This window comes from Argiope bruennichi, chromosome 9 (genome assembly GCF_947563725.1).
Source record: "Argiope bruennichi chromosome 9, qqArgBrue1.1, whole genome shotgun sequence".
Lineage (NCBI taxonomy): Eukaryota > Metazoa > Arthropoda > Arachnida > Araneae > Araneidae > Argiope > Argiope bruennichi.
Genome location: NC_079159.1, coordinates 72,590,125 through 72,603,141, shown reverse-complemented (window position 1 = coordinate 72,603,141; position 13,017 = coordinate 72,590,125). Strand labels below are relative to the sequence as shown.

Below are 13,017 nucleotides of genomic sequence, written 5' to 3'. Positions count from 1 at the left end.
ACTTCGTGAATTTCGTATAATTTTATAACAATTCGTTCTTCCAATTGTTCAAACTACTTCTCAAAAGTAGCATTTCCAAAAATGCTTCATAACTTTAAGAACTTTATGAAGAAAATAGATCAATCCATATGTACAATCTTGGAATTAACAGATTTAGTATTAAATATAAGTAATATACATTTTGCTAGATTTGCTTATTGTCCTTTGACGCCTAATGTACGATTTTTTTATATTTAAAATAAATTTTGACAGAAAAATCGAATATTATTTCCAAATTAAAACCAACCAATGTGCATTTTTAATATAAAAAATATTAAAATAAGCCCTTACAAATCAAATATGATTAAGAATCAAAATTTTTTCCAACAAAAAGGCTTATACTAATTTGCTGTAGTCGAAAAACTGAAAATAGCAACACTAAAGTAAAAGTTATTTTATATAATTACCTGCAATGTTTATAACAGGAGTCGCTATCGGTATTTTCAACAGTTGGTTTCAAAAAAATTCCAAGCACTTGCTTATCCATATTCATACTTCAACATTGCTAATGATGCTTCACTTTATATGCCCACAGTTTGCATCGCTTGCAAAAAGAATGGAACTTAAAGTAACCTCGGTTTTACATTCATATTACCAGTTGCAGATAAAGACAATGTAGCTTTTCCTAAAGTCAGATTTTATAATTAAATGTCGCACTAGAGCTTCCGGATGATTGAAAAACTAATCTGTAGGAAGGGTTCTGAAACCTTACAGACAGTTGGAATCTTAATTAAAACAAAGAGTTTGGGGATTTTTGGCAACAAAGGTTGTTAGATCCTGTCTTTAAAAAAGTGACTATTAATAAATGCATATCCATATCCAATTCCAAGAATAACGTATATTACTGTCATTGTCTCTAAAAAAGGGTTCACACGAGGCCAACTATTGCTTGTAATAGAAGGTCGCGCTTATTTCAGGAAAATCATGTGACCGAAATGGGACAATGGAAAATAGTTGTCCAGATGAGACAACCATTCGCCATTGTCCCGTTGGGATCACGTGATTTTACTGACGTAGGCGTGACTTTCCACTGCGCGCAATACTTGGCCTTGCGTGCACGCTGCTTAAATCTGTTTTTTTTTTTTAATTAAAAGAATGTAATTCAACAAGCAGTAGCCATTTCTGGTTTAATTAAAACAGGGAACTGCCATCTAATGGCGATATAAACTACTACCGAATTGTTACGATCAAATCTGAAGGATTATGGCGCTCTAAAGCAAAACATTCATCTTCCTCTGATTTGATATCAGATTTCATTCAAGATCAAAGAGATACTCAATTAAATAGATCGTATCTGCTAAAACATTACTGAATTCTGTTAAAATTAGATCATTATATTTACATCTTATTACGACAACAGCAACAAATCATCAGAGATGGTCTAAAACTAGTGATGGGAAAGATTCAGAAGCATTAATATTGATTGATTACATTAATATTTAAAATGATACATAATAATATTCTAAAAATGACAGTTATTGAAGGCGAAATTGCCCCAACACTTCACAGACGAACTTGTTATTAGTCGCCTCTTTCGTAATCCATGGTCTCCACGTTCACAGGGATCTAAATCCATGCGATTTCTGGTTATGGGGCCATTTAAAAAGTCTGATGTATTGTGTAAGTGTTGTGACGTAGAATGAATTAAAGAAACCCATAACGCTTCATGTGCGAAGCATTAAAACTGATCAGTTCCGATCTGCTGTTGAACACACTGTTCATCGACTTGAAAATTGCAAGTGATTGAGGGTGGTCACATGGAGCATCTTTCCCTACATCATCCTGAACGCGATTAACAGCTGCTTCTCTCGAGCAGTTTCGTCCTAATCTGTTCTTTTTTCTGCAAACTGAATTTTTCTTTTCTTTTTTTCTGGAACAGCGTAGTGTTATTTTTTTCTTACCTTTACTTAATGTGGTTCGATGGCAAGGTGATCAGAAACTAGTCAATGAATGCTAATATTGTTTCGGTATTCCGTTTTGGACGTTTATTGTGTTAAATTTAATGTTTTTCCGGAAAAGGTGCCCTCTGGTGGACATTTTGGAACTAAACTTTTTTTTAGGAATCCCGTAAGTGCATCTTGTGTATAGTCTATATATCAAATTTCGTTGCAATCCGTTCACCCGTTTGCGTTGTAGGATGCAGTTTATAGGGGAAGTTTAATTATAACCACCCTGTATAAATGATTGCTAAAATGGATTATAAAAAATTTTAGTACAATAATTATTTCAAAATCATATTACAAAAAAACTGTGCAAAGGTTAAAGTTATATATACTTTTTGTTAATTAATTAAGGAAATAATTAATTATAAATCCTGAAAATAGATACCGGAAAATGGACCTTAGAATATCATGAAAAAATTTCATGTCTCTACGATTTAGAGTTTGTGCAGAAATTCCTGCAATACTCAGGAAGATGGGTGCATGTATTTTCTGTTTTATAAATGTAAATATAGGGAAATTAATTCATCACAGAAAGCTCATAAAAATAAGCTAATATGATTTCTAAATGAACCCTCTGACTGCAATGTATTGCTAAATTATATGTTAAGTAACCGTGCAATTAATGGAATCCGTTGATCCGAATTTCTCATTTTAGAACGATTTATAGTTTTTATAGTTACCATTCTCACATTTAATAATCAGTCGTTGTTATATTTGAATTTGTCAAAGCAGTGAAACTTTTCTGTTTAATTATTTTTGATAAATATATGCGGAACAGTTTTGATAAATCGAAAATTTTAGCAAAATGTTTAATTTTTTTTTCCTGATTGTAATTTAGTGTTCAAAAATACTTTCGAACAATTATAGATTTTTTTTATATAAACAAATCAAGAAACAATTGTTCTATTTTTTCAGTTTTATAATTGCTATTAAATTGGTTCTTCCATCTGTTTCTACATTAACTAATGCCAACGTTTACAAAAAGAATGACCAATAGATGGCAGCATGAGCTAATATTCGTTTCCATATTTAAATGGAGATCAAATTTAAATATGGAATATATATATATATATATATATATATATATATATATATATATATATATATATATATATATATATATACTTTAAATTATCGAATGTATGCATTAGAACTGCTTATCAGAACCGGAATTTTTTTTTTTTGGGGGGGGGGGAGCCAGAAAGTTGACGTTGATTTTTTCTATTCATTTTGGTGTTATTTCTACAGTAGCGGTAAAGAATATTTGTTCCAAATCAGTTGAAGAATCGATTATTGTATTTTTTTCAATTGTTATAAGTTCGAAGAATGCAAAATTTTGTTTTCTTTTTTTAAATTAGTTTTGTATAAAAATTTTATCAGATGTTTCTATAATATTTAAGGGCTTAAAATATTCATGGGCTGATGTTTATAATAAATAAAATCTGTCAGAATAAGTTCAAGAAACGCCGAATTTTAAGATGCACATGCTATGTTTATTGATTGTACTTACATATTTTAATTAAAAATCAATTTCGATTGATTTACGATATCTCTTTTCTTCCCCTTAAAATAGAACTTACCACATTTTTCAGAGCAAAATTTTCGATTTTTTTCAATTTATACCGTTTACTTCTTGATGTCTACTTGTTTTTTTTTGTTGTTTTTTTTAATTTCAATTCTTTTACCTCGACATTTTCTTCCTTCTTTATATTTGACACTTCGTTGAATATTTTCAACTTTTTTATAGATAATTTTGATCCTTTTTACGTTAACCAGGGTTAAATTTGATTCCGTTAGCAATCCTTCCTTTAATTGTCAATATTCAAAAATATTAATTATCCTATTTCATAGGAAGCCTTCCTTTAAAGTTTCGAATCCATATGTGGAGTTCAATTTCTTCAATGCCGTATAAATTTCTTCAAGAGGTTTTTCTTGTATACATCGATCAGCAGACTCTTTGCCTGTGAAATAAAATGATTTTCTAATGGTAATTTGTACATTTTCCCCTGTTCCTTCATTTAAATCGAAAGTACAGTGAAACGTCATTTAACGAGCATAATGAGTTTCCGATTCTTACTCGTAACGCAAAACACTCGTTAAGAAAAAACAATTTTTTTTTCTATAGGAATCCATGTAAAGTAAAACAAACGTTCTCCCCTCCTACCCCCTCAAAAAATTCATATTTATACCTATGTAATTTATTATTTCCAATATAATTTTTTTTATTAAAAGAAAGCAGTCTAAAGACATTTATTTTAAACTGCGATTCAAAATTTAGTGAAAATGAGATACAGCATTATTATCTGTTAAGAATGAAACTTCTTAACTTTAGTTTAGTTTAGTTATATTAACGTCTCGTTTTAAAGCAACAGTAGGGCTATTTTGGGACGGTCCTCGTAATTTTGAGCCACGGTCAGATGACGAGGACGACACCTGATTAGCACCAGCGGGAGGACGTTTGGCCCGGACGTTAAACGTGCACCAGACCCACTTACACGGCTGTTCTTTGGCGGAATCGGGTCTCGAACCTGAAACCCTCCGGTTCCAAAGCCGAGACCTTACCACCAAGCCACCGCAGCCCTGTGAACTTTCTCAAAGTACGATGCAAACGTTTTCTCTTACTTTCAATATCTACCTTATTTCACAGGAAAGCTGTTGATTCGTCAAGTCTGTTATTTCCCCATTCCTGACTGATTTTCATCATTAACTTTTGCTACAACTCAGAATGTAGCTTCAAAAGCTCTGAAGTAATTCTGGTTATGTTCTTTCCACCAGCTAATTGATGTCCATCTCTAGCTCCATAATTCTGTCCAGAAACACAATATCCTCGATTAAGGTTCATAGATACTTACTTTCTCAAACCCTTTTGTGCTCCAATGTTAAATATGAATTTAAAATAGCTCTTCGCCACTCTTTCTGCGAAACAACGCTCGTTAAAAGAGACAGTTTCTTATATTTTGTGTTGCGTATTATACGAATTATTCGCTATTTAAAGTTAGCGTTAAGCGAGGTTTGACTATCGAGTTTTTTCTCCTGTGATCTATAATAACAACACAAATGAACTTTTCGGAATTTCTGATTGTTGGCGTAGCTGTCATATACTTTTACAATTTTTTTATAATATTGCCGATAAGGCGCTCGAGGTTTAAATTCATTTTCCATGTTTCTTATTTCTTTCCTTCTGCAAGTAGACTTCACGCTTGCTTCAACAAAGTATTTTCGTTTTTATTTTTGAGGCATGGTACTTCATTGAAACAGCAGCTCAGTCCTTTCTAAAATAAATCGAAATTCTTGATTCTCCCTTGATTATTTCTTCCGTTCAGTTATCAACTACTCCATATCATAATTGATATCGGTTAGAATAAGAAACCGAATTTCAAGGCACACGTGATTGTTCCCGACATTCGTTTGCTTCTATGGTTACTGATTTTAGTTATATTTTAAAGTAGTAATCGATTACGATTCATTTATGACAATGTTGAAATTTTAACTTCTAAGAATTAACTTACAGAAAGTAGGAAGCATGTAGAAATTCCGAATTTCATTGTTAAAGATTGAATTGGCTGCGGATATTGAGGTTTTGCTGATCGGATATTGAGGTTATTGCAAATTGCCATGGGAACAGAAACCATTAGTTTCGTTTCGGAGGCATAAGCTAAAATCAGAGGCAATTGAAGCTGCCAGCAGTTACGAAATCCTAATTACCTATGAAGGACATAATATGTGTTTCAATAAAATAAAGGGACCCATACAACTAAATAATATTTTACTTTTGATTATGAATGTTTAATATATAGAATAAATTAATTAGTTAAATGTGTTTAAGCAGAATAAACTGCCGAATTTTTTAGAAATATCTTAGAATCACCTTTAGGGTTATTTAATTAGATGCACGTCATGACCTTCGCTATTTAGTTTGTTGTGCAACTGAAAATAATGGTGATTGAAAAGTGGAATTCCATAGTTTTTACAAGATGTTCCTTATATAAAATCAGGATAGTTCAAAACTATTATTAAAACTAACTAAAACTATTAATTTTAAAGATAAATCAGGTAAAAACGAACAAGGTGTTTTTACAATAGAAAAGCCGACATCTATGTATAGTGGTAGCGCGTCTTCCCCGTGATCTGGGTGTCCTGGGTTCGAGTCCCGGTTCGGGCATGGTTGTTCTTCATCTGTTCTATCTGTGAGATGTGTGAATGTGCCCCCCCCCCTGTAAAAAGGGGTTGTGTAAGCGAATGTGATGCGTTAGTAGCCAAGACGTACTCTTGGCCCTAGTTGGCGCTACTAAAAACAAGAGACGTTCCTTTGGCATATAATCGCTGACTTCGTCAGCGAGCTTGTCCATGGTAAGTGCCATTATAAACAACAACAATAGAAAATGGGATCCCAAAGACAGAAGGCGGCCTCTACATGAGGCTGTTTGGAAATGAATTCAGTAAAAGAAAATGCTTCAAAGTATGAAATAAGTAATGGAATGGAAAACTAATTTTCAAAGAAAGTAGGGAAAAGTTGTTATTTTATAGAACCGGAAGACTATACACAGGTCCCCGTCCACCCTTCTCTGAAGGAATAATTCATTTTATGAAGGGTGGGAATGTGGGAATTTATACAATATAGAAAGATGAAGATCATAGAAGAGTGGAAAATTTTTCCAATAGAAAAAAGGGGCCCCAAAGGCAGAGGATGACCTCTAGATGAAGCGCTTTGGAAATGAATTCAGTAAAAGAAAATGCTTCAAAGTATGAAATAAGTAATGGAATGGAAAACTAATTTTCAAAGAAAGTAGGGAAAAGTTGTTATTTTATAGAACCGGAAGACTATACACAGGTCCCCGTCCACCCTTCTCTGAAGGAATAATTCATTTTATGAAGGGTGGGAATGTGGGAATTTATACAATATAGAAAGATGAAAATCATAGAAGAGTGGAAAATTTTTCCAATAGAAAAAAGGGGCCCCAAAGGCAGAGGATGACCTCTAGATGAAGCGCTTTGGAAATGAATCCAGTAAAAGAAAATGCTTCAAAGTATGAAATAAGTAATGGAATGGAAAACTAATTTTCAAAGAAAGTAGGGAAAAGTTGTTATTTTATAGAACCGGAAGACTATACACAGGTCCCCGTCCACCCTTCTCTGAAGGAATAATTCATTTTATGAAGGGTGGGAATGTGGGAATTGATACAATATAGAAAGATGAAAATCATAGAAGAGTGGAAAATTTTTCCAATAGAAAAAAGGGGCCCCAAAGGCAGAGGATGACCTCTAGATGAAGCGCTTTGGAAATGAATTCAGTAAAAGAAAATGCTTCAAAGTATGAAATAAGTAATGGAATGGAAAACTAATTTTCAAAGAAAGTAGGGAAAAGTTGTTATTTTATAGAACCGGAAGACTATACACAGGTCCCCGTCCACCCTTCTCTGAAGGAATAATTCATTTTATGAAGGGTGGGAATGTGGGAATTTATACAATATAGAAAGATGAAGATCATAGAAGAGTGGAAAATTTTTCCAATAGAAAAAAGGGGCCCCAAAGGCAGAGGATGACCTCTAGATGAAGCGCTTTGGAAATGAATCCAGTAAAAGAAAATGCTTCAAAGTATGAAATAAGTAATGGAATGGAAAACTAATTTTCAAAGAAAGTAGGGAAAAGTTGTTATTTTATAGAACCGGAAGACTATACACAGGTCCCCGTCCACCCTTCTCTGAAGGAATAATTCATTTTATGAAGGGTGGGAATGTGGGAATTTATACAATATAGAAAGATGAAAATCATAGAAGAGTGGAAAATTTTTCCAATAGAAAAAAGGGGCCCCAAAGGCAGAGGATGACCTCTAGATGAAGCGCTTTGGAAATGAATCCAGTAAAAGAAAATGCTTCAAAGTATGAAATAAGTAATGGAATGGAAAACTAATTTTCAAAGAAAGTAGGGAAAAGTTGTTATTTTATAGAACCGGAAGACTATACACAGGTCCCCGTCCACCCTTCTCTGAAGGAATAATTCATTTTATGAAGGGTGGGAATGTGGGAATTTATACAATATAGAAAGATGAAGATCATAGAAGAGTGGAAAATTTTTCCAATAGAAAAAAGGGGCCCCAAAGGCAGAGGATGACCTCTAGATGAAGCGCTTTGGAAATGAATTCAGTAAAAGAAAAGGCTTCACCAAATGAAATAAATAATAACGTAACAGAAAACGAATTTTCAAAGAAAGTTGAAAAAAATTATTCTGTAGAAATAATGGTTCCTTTTCCATCCTTCTATAAAGGAATAGTTCATTTTATAGAAGGATAAGAATATGTTATAGGAGAGGCATCTCTACTTTGTTGCTAATAGATTTGTCCAGATTTATAGAAAGGGTAGACATCCATTCAAAGCTTACAGAGTATAAAGCTCAAAATTGTCGAACGAACCAATATGGACCTTAATAAGAGCATTATAGCTAGGTTTCTTTCTAGTTCAACCACATTCTTAAGCTCCAGAGTATTAATATTAGTTTTATTGTCTTGAATAAAATTATAGACTTGCGTTTGTAACAACGAAAGTGTACTATTACATTTTATTTTTAGCCGAAAGAGCAAGATATGATTATTAGTACTACTGTAGGCTTTGAAATATTATGTTTAATAAGAATAAATATTAGTGACATGAATTATTTTTGGATTTTCGGAGCAAAAACAGTCTGAAATCAGATGCAGGTTACAAATGTCAATGCAAATTTTTCATTAATAAGGAAATCTTCATTTGTGTTAAAACTACCTTTATTGCTTATACAGACATACACTGAAACACATATCTAAGAACACATATAACAAATGCAGTGCATTAAATGAAAAGGGATCTGCAGTGTAAAGCAATAAATATACTATTGTTCAATTCCAGCTATGAAAATACAAAAGCAGTATAAAATTAGTGTCATAAATCCTTAGAAGAATGGGAGCAATCTAAATAATCAACTGGGTAAGTTTATTCACAATGTTATCTCAGAGATATCAAAACTTTTGAAGAAAAGTACAATTTTCGAACTGGATGAATCATTTTTTAACCGAAATGAAGTGTTATTTATACATTAAAACAAAAAACAAAAAAGATTCCTGTATTATGTATTATGTCTGGCTTGCTTAGAAAAAGTTTTTCTTTTTTTAAAAATATCTTTCAACATAGTATTTCAAAAATAATCAATCACATAACTTGTCTGCTATTTGCGAAGTCGATCTTTGCCGCGGCTTCTGTTGTCATGGAAACGGAATAACACATTTTGCTTTGACGATGTTCGCTTTATCACGTGGCGCGTATGGAGTAGAGAAGAAAACATTAGAATTTCTCTAGCTTAGATCGAAACTGAACAAATTCAAAATGCTCTTAAAGTGAGATAAATTAAAACTTTACTTACAATTTTTTTTGCATGTATTTTTATTTCTGATTTTCATTCTTACTTTTCAGGCCATAACTGAATTAAAAAAAATTATTTTAAATATATAAGTGTTTTTTTTTTTTTTTTTTTTTTTTTTTTTTTTTTTGTATATACAAACACGTTTCTATAAATACAAAGAATACTTTTGGCTTTTAAAGGAAGCGATTTTCGATTGAATATCAGATTTTAAATAGTTCTTTTGCTGGAGAAAACCATGCAACCGAAAGTAGTATAACTAATTCTAATCCAAGTCGTTAATTTATTTTTAATGTTTTTGCTATACTGATTTTAAATTTAAATTAATATTTAATTAATAATATTATGATAGCGTTTCGCAATCTTGTGATAATGCACTATTAATATAAATGAATTAATTTCTTTTAGTAGCAAATCATTTATTTCAGCTGAAATTATGTTTTTTGAAATTCTAACAATTTGAATTAATTAAAATTATTATAATTTAAGCTAAAACAATATTTGATTATACATTTCTAGAGTATTTTCTAGATACTTCTGATTTTATCTAGATAAAAGAACAATTTTTAAAGTTTGATTTGCATTCGGTTTATAGATTATTATTACAAAATATATTTTTTCCTATATTTCGAATTTTTTTCCCAATGCATCAAACTGTAATAATTCCACTAACAACGACAGCTTTCTGCCATAACTGTGCTTTTTATTTATTAAATAATATCTTTCCACGTGAGGGGACATCTCGAAATTGAAGATAAGAAGCTTCCGGCGTGGTGGTTGGTTCTCGTCACCTATGTGGCTACAAGAAATGATGTGGATCTGGCTCTTTCCATCGATGATGGCACATACTTCCAACAGGAAGGGTTGTGCTGTGGCCGGTGATGGTCCTTAGGACTCTACCACAGTTCCCGTTAGTGTTGCTGTTGCGGTGGTCCGGCCATTCAAGTTTTTCCGTCTGCCTTCAGGCGGGTTGGAATAGTCAGTTTGTGATTATTAAATAATATCAATAGCCAAAGTAATTGATTTCTTATTTAATTATGATTTTAAATTGCCTGGAACCTCATATAATCAAACCTATTTTCTTCAAAAGTTTTGACATCTTAGGTTAACACATTACTCAAAAGCTTCTAAGTTCAAATGGTTACAAATCTATATAACACAATGAATGTGACATTAAAACTAAGTTCATAACACAAATGCAACAGTTATAGCAATTTCTTATTTACAAACGTACATACATATTCTATGCTACATAATCTATGAAATATAATTCATTTGTGCATAAATTTAGCTTTTTAATGTATCTTTAGCATCATCAGATCTTTTTTTACCATCATAAAATAAAATGTTGTACTCAACTCCTTTTTTTTTTTTATACAGATTTGAAAGACAAGAGTTTATTTTACATTTTATATTACAGTAAGAAAAGCTCATAAATATATTTTTTGAATAAGAACTGTAAAAATCAGCTTCATTCATTTAGCCTGTGTAAAAAAATGTTTTGCCTTTAATGATCAGAAAAATGTTTTTTTTTTTTTAACTTTTCTCTTAAAGGTTTTATTTAATAATACTTATTTAATGGAGATAGATTGAAATTTTAAAAATTCGCTTTTATTTTATTAAAGATTAAATTTTTAGAGAGGAAATGCAATTTCGTGTATAGTTATCAGCATAATTTGAACTGAAAATCGGATTAATTTATCTTATTTCAAAAATATTTATAAAGACTTTTGGGCAAAAATTTTCATTTAACAAAAAAACTTTAGAATTCAAATTATGAAGAATTTTATAATAAGAAATATTAAATAATTTAAATAATATATTTATTTTTATTTAAAACATTGCCGTTTCAATTGTATTGTGAAGAAGAGATTCAAATGTAAAAGAACCATCAGCAATTATGATTGGACCAAATAATAATAATATCTAATAGTTAGTATGAGATGATGCAAAATGCATCGTCATTTTATGTGTGAAGCATATTTGTTATTTTTGTAATGAATTGATCATTAATGATGTATTTTTCCCAAGATTTTTCAAATTATGTAGGCAAATATTTTCCCATTATTTGTTATTTCCTATTCATTAAAGTATTGAATTAGCTCTTTATTTCAAAATGATAAATATATTGAGAAATCATTTATATAAATTTAAATATTTTAATTGAATGATGAAATAAATACTTATTTAATGGATATAATAACATAACATAATGTCCTCACATGTTGAACTACCATATGTGAAAAATAAAATACAAGCACAAATTTGGGAATGAATGATGAATTTTCAGACCTAAAAAAATAACAAAAAGAAGAAATAAATTTGTTATTAAGTAATGTTATTTATTATAAAAATATATTTGGTTTAAAAATTGTCAAAAACTTAGGTATTTCGAAATATTTTCAATTTCTAACTAAATATTGTTATTTGATTGATTATTTTAATTGATAAAATAGCTTTTTTAATTTTTGAATCTAAGTGAATAAATGACAAAAAACAAAAAGCAAATGCAAATATTAATTCTACAAATTAAATTAAAAGTATGAATTAAACATATTCAAAGTATCTTCAAAAAAATTGTATGAATCATAATGACACAACATTTAAAGCCTTTTGAGAAAATAACATTTATTACTATATTTAAAATTGGTCCTAATATTAAAAACTTTTAACATAGAAAGATATCTTTTTATTCGTAGATTTGTTGAAACAATTAAAAAAATCGTTATATTAAAATTATTCAATATAATATTCGCTTTGCTTTGGTCCCGTCAGAATCATTATTATAAAACGAGCATCTCATTTAAATATTGCATGTCATTTAAAATAATATTGAAATGAAATTTTAAAAGCATATTTACGATCAATAGAAATGTTTCTAATTATATACGATAATAAAGAATAGTCAAAATCATTGAAATATAAATTAAGATAAAAAAAATCTAAATAGATTAAAAAAGAAGAAAATAAAAGTCAATAGAAAATGAAAAGCTACTTTTGCAGCAAAATTTTCATAAAAAGTAGTTAAATGTAAATTTTGGGGAAATTTTGTTTAAAAATCGTAACAGTAAAACGAATTCAATTGTAACAGAATTTTAGAATTCAAGTGTAACAGAAAATATTACGAATTGTTGAGGGTAGCCTTTTTAAGCTCTTTACCAAAGGAAAAAGTAATAAAAGCAATAAATAAAGTTAATAAATAAGGAAATGAAGTGTAAAAACATTTCTTATGTTTAAATGCTGGTGTGTCATTTAAAAACATCGTTCAAAACTGTTAATTTGAAAAAAAAATAATAATAATTATCCAATTCCATGAATTTTCCTGAAGCAATACGAATAATACAAAACTGTGTGTCTTGCAATTTATAATTATGCAAAAGACATTTTTTCCTTGTTGTCTATCAGAAGATTTTCACACATTTATTTTTGAAATTTACTTCTGTATCAAAACATTAGAATGAATTTCGCCCTTTGTTAGTTGATAACCAGAATGTAGATAAATAGGATAGCCATTCATTTCAAATTATAAAACAATTTAAAAGAATTTTTGAAATCTAATGATGGGTTGTCACTCGACGACCTTATTTAGTAACAAACTTAAGAATGCGTAAAACAAAGTTAAAGTAAATAGCAAATCAATTTGAGTTTT

General features: G+C 30.2%; 1 protein-coding gene across 1 annotated transcript in view; it reads right to left on the bottom strand.

Annotated features, from left to right (window-relative positions):
* Positions 1–11,585: 11,585 nt before the first annotated feature.
* LOC129985242 (oxysterol-binding protein-related protein 2-like) overlaps positions 11,586–13,017 on the bottom strand; it is a 213,299-nt gene continuing 211,867 nt past the window's right edge. Inside the window, exon 14 of the transcript XR_008785546.1 lies at positions 11,586–11,660. The gene's annotated coding sequence lies outside the window, so the exon portion shown is untranslated. The remainder of the gene's footprint in view (positions 11,661–13,017) is intronic.